The sequence below is a fragment of the Cibotium barometz genome, chromosome 47 (assembly GCF_041138505.1).
Source record: "Cibotium barometz isolate CiBa-2024 chromosome 47, ASM4113850v1, whole genome shotgun sequence".
Lineage (NCBI taxonomy): Eukaryota > Viridiplantae > Streptophyta > Polypodiopsida > Cyatheales > Cibotiaceae > Cibotium > Cibotium barometz.
In genome coordinates, this window is record NC_141092.1 from 24,803,354 (window position 1) to 24,815,339 (window position 11,986).

An 11,986-nucleotide genomic window follows, 5' to 3' on the forward strand; every position below is an offset into this window, starting at 1 on the left:
ATACATCCACATCCACATCTGTATCTACATCCATACATCCACATCCAAACTCATCCCATACTTATTCTTATCACATCTCATATAACTCTTAACTCATCCTATCACATCTTATCACATCCTAATATCTATTTATAGAATACAAGAGAATTCTTATATTTGATATAAGATTTCTTTACGCATCTATTCATGCATAAATTCCATTTTAAGGAGAATAACACTTTCGAATTAAAAATCAATCTTTTATGCATCTTCCAATGCATAAATTCATTTTAAATGAGAATGACCCTTTTGAATTAAAAATCAATCTTTTATGCATAATTCTAATTTAATAGAAACTACACTTTTAGAATAAAAGAATTTCTCTTATGTATCTAATTTATGCATAAAATTATTTATGATGAAAATCACTCTTTTGAATTAAAAATAAAATTATTTATGCATCTTTCTATGCATAAAATAAGAATTAATAAAAATAACACTTTTTGGATTAATTTAAATTCTTTATGCATCTATCCATGCATAAATCCAATTTAGTAGGAATTACACTTTTAGAATAAAAGAATTTCTCTTATGCATCTTATTTATGCATAAAATCCATTTATGATAAAAATCACACTTTTAATATAAAAATTATATCCTTTATGCATATGTTTATGCATACACTTTATTTATGATGAAAATCATTCTTTTAATATAAAAGAATTTCTTTTATGCATCTAATTTATGCATAAAATTATTTATGAGATAAAAATCTCACTTTTATAATAAAGTATTTCTAGTATACATTTTTCTATGCCTAGAATGAAAATTAACCCATTAAGAATACTCATACGATGGGGATTTCTCTTTTTAACATAAAATTTAATTACTAGAAATCCTCTTTTTCTTAATTCATCAATTATGCAGCATAACATAAAAATCAATTTCTTCATGATTACAATAAAATTCATTCAATTAATCTAGGATGATAATTCCTAGAATATGGTAGGAAGTCCTCTTTTCATGCTTTGAATGAAATTATTTTATGTGTAATTTTTACAAAAGTTTTGCCATAGCTCCGCTGCTATGGCTCATAAATCTCAATTATTTTAAAGGATAAAGCTTATCATTAAGGGAATGATTAGAATGATCCCTAATTGGATCATTAATCCATAATGGATTGAATCATCAATATTCATCAAATACATAAACTAAAAGTATAGAAAAAAGCCATTAATTTGGCCTCAAGCATAGATTAATCTTGGATTAAGGAAAAGCTTTATGAAAAGATTCATTTGGATTGAGAATAGGTCATGAGTATGACCATTTCTTGAGTGAGAGAGAGAAATTACATAAAAACCTTTAGAATTAAGCATAAATGGAAATTTATGTAATTCTTTACTATCATTTATCAATTAACTTCAATAGCATTCATCAATTTATGTAATTCTTTACTACCATTCATCAATTAACTTCAATAGCATTCAAAAACCATTCCAACTAAGATTCTCAAGCTTGAGAGGGGTTGAGAAGAGAGAAACATTGAGAAATTATAGAAAAGATCAAAATTCACCATTTACCTTACAAATTGCTTGATTATTTGTTCACGGTAGAGGCCCCCAACCAATCAATTGGTTTAGTATGTTGATGGAGCTATCAATGGGGATTGAAGAAAGAGGGAAACTCCAATTTCTTCAATTTGGAGAGAATTTTAGAGAATAGTAAAAATTAGCATTATTTCAGCATAATTCTAGTATAGTAAAATTCTCCTGTTTTTTTCAAAGGACTCATGTTCTATTTATAGGAGAGGGAGGCTCTAACCAAGACCAACTGATTTCTAGAATTTTCCAGATTTCAGTTTGATTGAATTTGGACTAGATTTGGATCCAGTTTGGTTCCTTTTTTATTCGGTTGATCCAAGAGAGGGGAGAGATAAAAATATCACATTATTTTTGAGTTTAAGACTCATTCAAGCATGAGAAGTAGGCGCCTCATTCATGAGGGAGAAATCCCCATGCAGAGGTGTCAAAAATGCATCATTACTTCTAAATATCTCCCCTTTTTAACTATTAGCCTTGTCCTTAGTCAACTCTTCATCTTATGTGAGTATTTACTCATTTTTGGGAAATTTTTCTTTTATTTCTTCATTTATCTCTTCCTTACATTTGGATGAATCTTATTGGTCCATAGGAACCTTAATTTAAATTTTCAAAAAAATCTTCACCCTTAGGATAATGCCTCTTGAACAGATTATACTTAATTTCTAATGCACCTTCTGAAAATCTTTTTGAATTTCCGTTTCAGGGGAACTTATTTTAATAAGATGAGATATTTTTCTATCCAAGAATATTAAAAATTTGAATATTCTCTCTCTATAATATTTTCTCTCTCTAGGTTAAAACAGTTAGAAACAAGATCGTTTATATTTCTGAAGAGGGATTTAATTACACGGGAAGATGCTGGACATCTTGAGAGCCTGGGGAGGAATCTTACATTCTCTCCCACTTGAAAAACGTGAGATGTCCTCATCTCGCAAACTGGGGGTAATCCCGCAAGATGCCAGAATATGAGACTAAGAGAAAATTTAATTAAGAGTAACCACCAAGAAAAGTCTCAAAGAAAGCAAGACTCAAGACAAGAATAAAGATTTCAACTTTATACACTCTTGGAACATATACAACAAAGATAGAAGAACATTTTACAATTCAATAAGCCCGTCCATCATATGGTCACAAAAGCAGTACTCACAAGCAGCACACGTATAAGGTAACTCATCTATGGGAATAATTCGACCGGTTATTGCAGCACCTACCTTAGTGGTATGAGGTGACCTAATAAAAGGACCTCTAAGAGGCAAGCCAAAAATGGGATAAAGGCATATCTTTTGGTGAGGAAGAAAACACGCAAGTAAGAAGACCCGCTCAGAAAACCCACCATGCCTTGATCTCATCACACAATAGTATCGGGGACCCGAACCCAAAGCTTCAATAACCATAGCCAAGCGGACATTATTACGAAAGTGATGCTGACCCCACGGTGTTACCCTAGTTATGTCTCGATAGGTCCGCCATTTGGTTGAGCTACAAAAGTTCCCAAGTGAGGAAAAAGTAAGCGTTCATATAGTTCTATAAAATCCTTCTTCACAGACTCGCTTGTGTCTTGAAGGTGAGAAATCATCATGGATAAAACCAAGTCCTGCTGCCAAGCCATAAAAGAGATTAAGAAAGAAAGGAGATCAATGAAAGTAAGATTACTGCGAGCGACAAGTAAGAGTTACGACTTATATAAAAGAAGGAACTAGCGCAACCTAGAAGCTGACAGTGTATCTTACCACTGAAGTTTTACCATCTTTCCATGATTTGGGCTTGGTACATATTTCTTTAGAAGGCTTACATGAAATACATTTGAACTTTGAGATGAGGAGGTAGAAGAAGCTCGTAGGCTAAGTCACCTACTTTCTTTGAAATCAGATATGGCCCACAATATCTGGGGATAACTTCTTATACTTCCCAAGAGATAAAGAACTTCTTTTGGGCCGTACTCGAATGAAGACCATATCTGCTTCTTTGAATTCTCTGACTGCCCTCTTCTTATCTGCATACTGTTTCTGTCGATCCTGGGCAGCTTTTATATCTTTATGAATTGCCTGCATCTGCTGCTCCATGTCGTCAAGCATTTGTCTGGACATCTCGACCCTAATCAATGGGTCGGACCTAGTTGATGGAGTTAAGCAATCTTGTCCATACAGAGCTTTAAAAGGGCTCATCCCAATACTTCTGTGATAAGAAGCATTGTAGGCGAACTCGACTAGGTGCAGATAGCTTAGCCATTCTTGGGTTCCCTGCACCACAGCATGACCGAAGTATATCTTCGATTACTTGGTTTACCCTGATACTCTGCTGGAGTATGGATGACTGAGAATTGTCGGTTAGGCCCTTGGTTTTCAATTGTAGCATAGATCTGTCCTTTTTCCTCTTCTACTACATCTGAAATTGCGACTGCTCTGGCTACTGCAGTCTGAGGTGGAATTCTTTCTCTTTGGTTGCCCCACTTCTGAGGTTATTTTGGACAGAGGCAGATGGATGAGCTGGAGTTCTTCTAGGGTTACCCTGGCTTGGGCGAGACAGACCCTAATTAGACTGGTATGAAGGGATTGGTCTTTGAATTTGGGGTTCTTGACTTCCCTGTGTGTGCGCTTTTGCCGCACAGGTCGTAGCTGGGGACTTGCCAGACACCGTATGCGAGCCACGGATGGCTACAAGCATATAACCAGGGAAGGAAGCTCAAACAGAATGCCAAAGGGTGTGTCACTCACCGCTCAACCGCCACCTTGAAGGATTCCCGCGTCGCAGCCGTGAAGGAGGAGCCGCCGTCGCCGCTCTACCGCCTCGCCGCCGCCGCCGTGCTGCTACACAGTGCGCTCGATCGCTCTCTCACTCTCTCTCTCTCTCTCTCTCTCTCTCTCTCACACGCAGGAGAAGGAAATCAAGGAGATAAGGCAAGAGCACTCTTGTATTCACAACACATGAGAATGAGGATTTTAGGGTTACATTTGACTCTTATAGGTGACTTGGCCGTTCACACTTGGGCGCCCATACATGGCCGGCCGATCCTAACCCTTATCCTACTAATATTCAAGGTGCGCCTCTCATCGATGATCACCCAATCCCTTCATCCTTAACATATGGTGCCGACAAGCCCAGCCCATGACTCAGAATATTTAAATTAATGACGTAAAACATAGTACGTCTCAATGTCCATCATGGGTTAACATGCCCCCCTTCCTGATGTAGATTCCGTCCTCGGAAGCTATGGTATGGTAAGCTCGAGAGGGTTGTTGTTGACCGTCTACAAAACAGGGAAGTAGAGTAAAAGTATGCTGGAATTCAAAAGATATAAAGTGTATAAATTCAAGCATGTTAGACCACAATGGATGTTGCTATGAGAACTTAGTTTAAGGGTCACATGAATGAGCTAGTGTAGCAAATTAACAGGAGTTTAACATTATTGAAAGTAAATCAAGAGTAAGCAAGGTGTCAAAGGTTAATCAAGGTTTATAACTGGCCTAAGTAAAGGAAAATAACCAAGCTTAATAAATAAACAGATGACCACACTGTGTCTACTCTAAGAACAAGTTAATACCACAAGCCTAGGGACACAAGAAACATCAGAGTTATAGGAGCTTTTTTTTTTATAAATGCACGTGACAATTTTTACACACAATGGTGACCTTCCTAAGGCAAAACTAACATCGATCCTGATACCATGTTTAACACAAGGCATTATCCAGGAATATATTAGCTCACTTTAGGCAAGGCTACCCCCTACCAACCAAGGCATCGGTCTGAAGTAGAATACTCTAGAGTATCAATAAGGCGATAGGCCAACATTAAAGCACATCATATACTTGTATTGCCATTTATTGTAGGCTTTTTTTTTTATTTTTTAAATAATTTCTTTTGATCTTTGCTCCTGAACTATAATTTGTCTTGCATCCTTTCGACAAAGGGGTAATAGCTATGTCCTAGAGGTCAACACACACATGGCCAAGTGTCAAACATTAAGATGGTTTGACCCTAGACCTAAGACAATCGTATTCCAAGGTTAACTAAAGACGTCATGCTGCCTAGGAATATTTCCAATAAAGTTAAGCTCATTAATGATTTACACTAGCATGCAAGCAACTTCAAAAACTAAGTAGTACATTGACAATTTCCATGTGGTCATGCATTATAGTTTATGCAATTGATTGAACAGTAAAAACGAAAGAGAGTGGGTATGGAAGAATTACACCTGTAATTGGAGATCTCCTTGATTTGACGAGACAGCTTGCAATTTGATGTAGATATATTTTGATGAATGTTGCAGCAGTCTCAGGACTTGAAAGCGAACCCACCTCAAACTTTTCAACCTGTACAATCAACTAACAAGCACTATACCTCGAGAGGCACATCAGTGTGAAAATTTCAAGACTTGTTTAAGGAATCAAAACTAGAAAAAACTTGAAAACGCTAACCTACCTACCAGTCACCACACTACTACTGAGGATATGGTAAGAGGATGTTGTAGAGTCCTGGCTCTAGCCCTAAGGCTAAGCCTCTATCCGCATCATCCAAACAAATAAAGTCAACCTCAGTAGTGCCATGAGTTTCATCCATCCATTCATCATTGTGAGATATTTCCTTTTCATTTTCCCATCCACATAAGCTCATCAAAAATGTAACCATGCGAGGATAGTCATCTTGTGGAAAAGGAAAGCATTGGGCTATCGGGGATATGTCCTCTACGGAGTAGGGGTCAGTCATGGTCAATAGGCGAATTAGCCATTCTAATTCCTCAATATTTTCCTCTCTGGCTAGTACATCTATATGATCCCATTCAGTTTCAATTACAGGATAGCACATGTGGAATATCTGAGAAAGGTACAGATGATACCTCTCACCAAAGGTAGGAGTGGATGAAGTGTATGATGATTGGGCATCTGCCATATCTGCAAACACAGATATAGCATCAGTAGGTTTATGACAGGACAATCTAGTTCTTGATTGTATACGGATATTTCTCTTGTTTTTGTGCTCTTGCTCTTTTTACTATTTTTTGTTTTCTTTTCTTTGTTTTTTTTTTTTAAAAATGTATGAAGCTATATATATACATCCCCTTGAATTTGGCAATTACATGGTCAGGGGAGAAGGTTATAAGGAGGAAGCATTAGAATGTCGAGCGTGAGTACATGCTCCCTCTTTCCTTGGGTAGATCATATTATTTGCAATGATGTTGCAGCCTCTTGGAACAAATTTGTCAAGGGGGTCATAGGTTGTGATGTGGGCAGATAGCTTTTTATGACCCTTGTGGCCACATCCAATTGCAGAGATGGTAGTGTACGCTCCCATTGACGAATGGAGGAAATGGTTTCCGATGATACTATTACAAGGGGAGACGTAGACTCATCGGTTTTTTGTTAGGTGTTGGCAAGAGTAGGTGTAGAGCATGTAAAAACTTCTATATCAGCATGTGCCTGGCATGAGGAGCTAGAAGCTTCATGTGGCTCCCCCCTTCCTGAGCTAGGTGGTAATGATCGATATTGTTTGGGAATCCAAACTAACTCTGGAAGAAGTGGTGTGGAGCACTCTGTTACCTTTCCCTTACCACGATCTTGAATTATCGTTGGGGTGGCAACAATTGGTTTGCAAGGTTTTACAGGTGATGTAGAGGGATTCATCAGCTTATGTTTAGGGACCCAAATCTGGTCATTTCCCTCGTAGTACCCTTGGGCTACTAATAATTTTTTAGGGATCCATCGCGATGTTACATTGCCCTTTCTCGGGTGGGTAGCTGCTTTCCTTTTACGAGGCTTCTTGGTGGCTGAACGAGTTGAGCAGGGGAAGTAGCTGTTAACGAAGCCTTTGGGACCCATTTGTATGTGTTTTTTGGCATAGTAAGCGAAGCTTTAGGGACCACCTTGCCTGTTTCCACTCTTGGCGTTGAAGCGTTAGAGGGGTGGCCAACAATCGAAGATGGTTTTGCCACTGGACTTGGTCATTTTTCGTTATCCATCATTTTGTCCAGAGTCGATGGCTTAGGAGCGAGATTTTGAGCGGTCAAACCTAGTGTTGGTTCTTGCGTCATGACTCGTTTGGTTGCCCAATTGATATTGCATTTGGTGGCCATCATCCATTTGCGCCCTAAGTTTACAATCCCTTCCATGGTACCAGCAGGCATAACCAAAAAGCTTTGAATTATGGTTCCCTTGTCATAAGCAACCGGAGTGTGCAGAATTCCTGAGACAGGGGTTTTCTTCTTGTTGATTCCTTGAACTTGGATAGAGCTCTTGGATAAAGGTGGTTTTCCCAGTTGACACCACACGCCATATGATAGCAAATTGTGTTGAGCTCCTGTATCCAATAATGCATTATACAGCACCTCCCCGTAAGGACTCTGTAACTCAATTGGGTATCTTAGAGGTGGGTCAGATTCCAGTGCATCCTCCTCTGCTTCCTCGAAAAATACTTGCGTAATTCCCAAGTTGGCTTCTCGTTGTCTCCTAGCACGCTGTTGACGTTCTTTAGCTTCGACTCTTGCTTGTATCTTTTTAAGCTCAGCCTGTTCTTTAGCTGTCTTCTTTTGATGGATTGCGTGTAACTCCTCCTGGCTCGGGGGGTCATAGTATCTTTTGAATTTACTCCCATTAAGGAATCCAATGGTTTCAACTCCGTCGAGAGTCTCCACTCTGATGGTACCTTGCGGGGTAATTTGACATACTCTATATGGTCCCTTACCAGCATATTTGAGCTTCTTTTTTTCGTTTCGCACTCCATACATCAGGATTTTATCCCCAACCTTGATGTCCTTGTCCTTTAGATGGCGATCAAACCATTTTTTCCTTCTATCCTTCTCCACAAGGGCATTGTATACAGCCAATTGTCTTTCTTCGTTTAGCCGCTCAAGGATATATAGATGCTCTACTAAGGGATTACCATCCCAACCCTCTTGAGTAGCAACACGAAGACTAGGAATGACAAATTCCCATGGCATGACTGCTTCTTGGCCATATACCATTTTGAATGGTGTGCAATTAATAGCCACTTTGTACGCAGTACGATAGGCCCATAAAGCTGTCGTAAGCTTTAGATCCCAATCCGTGCGATGAGCTTCAACTGTCTTTGTCAAAACAGAGATTAATGTCTTGTTTGTACTCTCGGCTTGGCCATTCGCTTGCAGATAGTAAGGAGTAGATTTATGATGGGATATCATGAAATTTGTTGTGAGCTCCTTAATCACTTCATTTATAAAATGCGTACCATTGTCGCTCACAAGTTCAAAAGGACAACCGAAGCGTGTGATTATATTTTCAAAGAGGAACTTGGCTGTTGTCCTCGCATCTGCCTTACGTGTCGCTTTCGCTTCAGCCCATTTGGTCATATAGTCAGTGGCCACAATAATATAGCGAGATTGTGTGTTTCGGGCTGCTGGACTAATTGGACCTACAAAGTCTAAACCCCACTTTTCAAATGGTTGGTTTACTTTGATCGGATGTAGGGGCATCTGATCTTTCCTCTGGGGTTTCTTATATCGTTGGCATTCATCGCAACCCTTCACAAAGAGTGATGCGTCTTGGAACATAGTGGGCCACCAATACCCTGATTGTAAGATCTTTCATGCAGTTAAGTCTCCTGAGAAGTGACCACCGGCTACGTCCATATGTGCCTCTTGCAAAATGTATAGATACTCATCCTCTCGGGCACAACGCCTAAGAACGTCATCCTTTTCTCTTTTATAAAGAGTCCCTGCTATCAGGCAATAGGGTTCGCATTCTTTGATCAGTTTTCGAGCTAGATCCTTACGAAGCTCCTTGGGTGGAAAGCCATTAACCAAAAAGTTAACAATCTTCTCACTCCATTCAGGCATTGTCTCCACCATGAACAGGAAAGTGTCCGGTAAGTCATCATCAACCCCCGTAGGAGCCTCACCATTAGGTATGCGAGACAAATGATCAGCCATAACATGTTTTTTGCCAGGTCTCACAACAACTGTGAAATCAAACTCAAGAAGAATCAATAGCCATCGTGTGATTCTTCCTGTGGAGCATGGTTTGTTTACTAGATACAACAATGCTTGATGATCTACATAGAAAACAAACTTGGTGGCAAGGAGGTAATAACGAAATTTCCTTACTGCATATATCATTGCCAACCCTTCTCGCTCCGTAGTGGTGTAGTTCATCTCAGCATCGTTCAACTGGCGACTGGCAAAGCTAATGGGGTAGTCTAGCTTGTGTTCTCCAGGTTGAGTTAAAACACACCCAATAGCAAAGTTTGATGCATCAATATGCACATGGAAGAGTAAATCCCAGTTAGGCATTCTCAAGATTGGAGCACTCGCTAAGGCCTTCTTTAATAGCTCATAGGCACGGTCACATTCTTCGGTCCAAATAAACTCGATGAGAAGCTTATACAATGGTCGAGCTATCTCGGCGAAGAAGAGAATAAACCTTTGATAATAACCAACGTGGCCCATAAAGCGTTGAACTCCCTTGTAGTTGGTGGGTGGGGGTAGTTCCAGAATGACCTTGATTTTACTCTCGTTAGTGGAAATCCCATTTTTGGACACTATATGCCCTAAGATAACTCCGTGTTTAACCCAGAATTGGCATTTGAAAGGATTCAAGGAGATGCGATATAATCTACACCTTTCAAATATTTTTCGTAAACACATCAAGTGCTCATCCCAAGAGGAATGAACACAAAGATCGTCTAAGAAAGCTTCACAGAAGTCCCTTAGATATTCCTTAAAGGCCGTGTTTATCAATCGTTGGAATGTTGCAGGTGCATTGGTCAAGCCAAAGGCCATGACGTGAAAGACAAACACTCCAAACTCCGTGATAAATGCTGTTTTAGCTTGGTCCTCGACTGCAATTGTGATCTGATTGTAACCCGAGTACCCATCTAAAAAGCTATATGCCTCCTTGCCTGCCACTCTTTCAAGCACATGTTCAGAATATAGCAAGGGGTAATGATCCCTTCTGGTGGCTGCATTAACCTTTTTGAGATCAACGCACACTCTGAGTTTCCCATTCTTCTTTGGCACGATGACTATCGGAGAAACCCATTCTGAGTGCTCAATTGGATATATGAATCCACATTTTACCAGCTTTTCAATTTCCTCTTGTACAATCTTTGCATACTTAGGATTCATTGGGTAGGGACGTTGCTGGACTGGTTTAGCAATGCTAATCATTGGAATCGTGTGTTGCACCACCGAGGGTGGGACACCCTTCATATCATGATATGTCCAGGCAAATATGTCCTTGAATTCCTTAAGAAGCTTCGTAAGTGCAGCTTCTTCCGCCTTGGTGAGGTCTTGAGCAATAAAAATTGGTTTAGACTCCTCACCCGGATCTGCTAAGTCTATCTCCTTGACTACCTCAGGGCCATCGTAGACACTGCTACTCCCATTGGTAGGCGTTCGTTGGGCTTTTGTGTAGACTACTTTACGTTCCCCTGTGGTGAATGATTTGAAATGCTCGGGTGCGGGGTGTAAGTCTACTGGTTCTTGTTGTGCCTGGTTTTTTTCTTTTAATTCTGCCTCCTTTTGTTGTTGAGCCAACTCTTGGTTTTGCCGCCTTCTTGCAGTACGACTTAGTTTTGGCTTCTCTTCGATTTCTAATTGGGTGACGTCATGAGGTTGCGGAATACACCACATGACACTTTGGAGGTATTGTCCCCAATTATCCGCTATCTTCCGATGAGCGTCAATGGCTCCTATGTAACTAAGCCATTCTGCAGTGGATCTCTCCTTATTTATTGCAGTTCGTACATTACCTCGATAGCGTTGGCGCTTATGTCTCATTTTCTTCTTACCAAGTTTTTGATTTTTGTTTCTATCAGATTCGAACTCACTTGGTCGATCTTCACTTTCGGATGAACTGCAGGAGGTCACTGTCCTAGGCCTTGAGCACCTTGCTTCCACATTTGGGTGAATATTTGATTCATTTTCCCCATCAGGCTCAGGGTCAGTTTCTTCTTGAGATTCATACTCAGAGTTGCATTGGTCAGAGTCTTCGCTACTTTCAGTGTCGGTGGAGTTTGCCACGTTCTCACCATCAGGAGTCAAGTGCATAACACCTATCATGTTTATTGGCACTAACGGTGGCATATCTTGCCCCTCAGGTGTTACCCAGCTTGTGCCTCTATTCCCCCATGTGTCTATGGTTGCCACTAAGTGTACCCAATCCACGTTATCCGACTCAGTCATACCCGGTAGGACATCCATGTAAGGAGAATCCTTCCCATCATCAGTCTCTTTTTTGCATGTATAGCAATACCTTAATGGGGCGGAGTGAATAGTGGTATCCGATCGATTATCGATGATAACTTTGCTTCCTAAAGGATGTGCACGACCATTCTCAAGATCAACTCGAATGACAGAGTCCTGGAATTGTAGGTAGACATGGTTTTTCGACCAGTCATGCACCATTTGTGCTTCCCTCATGAAAGGACGTCCTAAGATC